This window comes from Brassica napus, unplaced genomic scaffold, assembly GCF_020379485.1.
Source record: "Brassica napus cultivar Da-Ae unplaced genomic scaffold, Da-Ae ScsIHWf_2554;HRSCAF=3300, whole genome shotgun sequence".
NCBI lineage: Eukaryota > Viridiplantae > Streptophyta > Magnoliopsida > Brassicales > Brassicaceae > Brassica > Brassica napus.
The window spans coordinates 37,501-38,603 of record NW_026015870.1 but is presented as its reverse complement, the minus strand read 5'-3'; positions in this window follow the sequence as shown (position 1 = coordinate 38,603).

The window sequence follows — 1,103 nt, the reverse complement described above, 5'->3', positions numbered from 1 at the left end:
CGAACCCTCGGTACGATTAACTCGTACAATGGATTAGCAATCCAACGCTTTAGTCCACTCAGCCATCTCTCCTAATCGAAAAGGAATACTTTTTAGGTTCCATTAGACAAAAAAACGGCTTAAAAAAAAACTTTCTCCACTTTATTCTTAAAAAAGTTTTTTTTTTTAGATTATTCTTTATCTTTAATAATACTTTAATTATATATATATTTTCATTTTCTATATTTTATTATATATATTATTTTATTATATATAAAAATATAATATTATTTTTTCTTTTTTATTATATAAATAATTTTATATAATATTTATATTTATATATAATTAATATATATATATATATTACTATTATAACCTTTTTTATAGAACTTTCTCAGTAATTCTATTTACATAAAACTGTAAATAAAGATTCAATAAAGAAAAGGCTCGAAAGAGAAATAAATAAAATCACAAAAATAGAAATAGAGAATCCTTTTTGATTTTGTCTCGTCCAAACACAAATAAAAGATCTTTTTTATTTTAATAGCCTGGCCTGGTCAGTCCCCAGCCGGGCCTTTTTTTGTTAAAGTTAAAAAGACCCATCCGATGGGTTTTTAGACAAAAAAGATCTGAAATAAAAAAAGGAATCCTGCTTTGCCTAATTTTATTAAGTCTACGCTAGAATTTTCTCATTTTTTTTTCAGATTTTTTTTCTCCCGATTACTTTGTTCGACAAAAAGTAAATTTATATACAATAATTGGATTGTAGCGGGTATAGTTTAGTGGTAAAAGTGTGATTCGTTCCTTTAACCCCTTTAATAGTTAAAGGGTCTCTCGGTTTGATTAATCTTCCGATCAAAAACTTTATTTCTGAAAGGATTTAGTCCTTTACCTTTCAATGAAAAATTCAAGGAAGATTATAGATTCTCGTAATTTGTATCCAAAGACTCTAATTAATTGTCAATTTGGATTATGAAATTTCGAAACATAATTTTTGAATTGGATGACTATTTACAATTCAATAAGTATAACAAGAGGATCCATGGATAAAGCCAGAAAAGTTTCTTTCTAATCGTAACTAAATCTTCAGTTCTATTTTTTGTTTGGTATAGAAAAAATTGAAG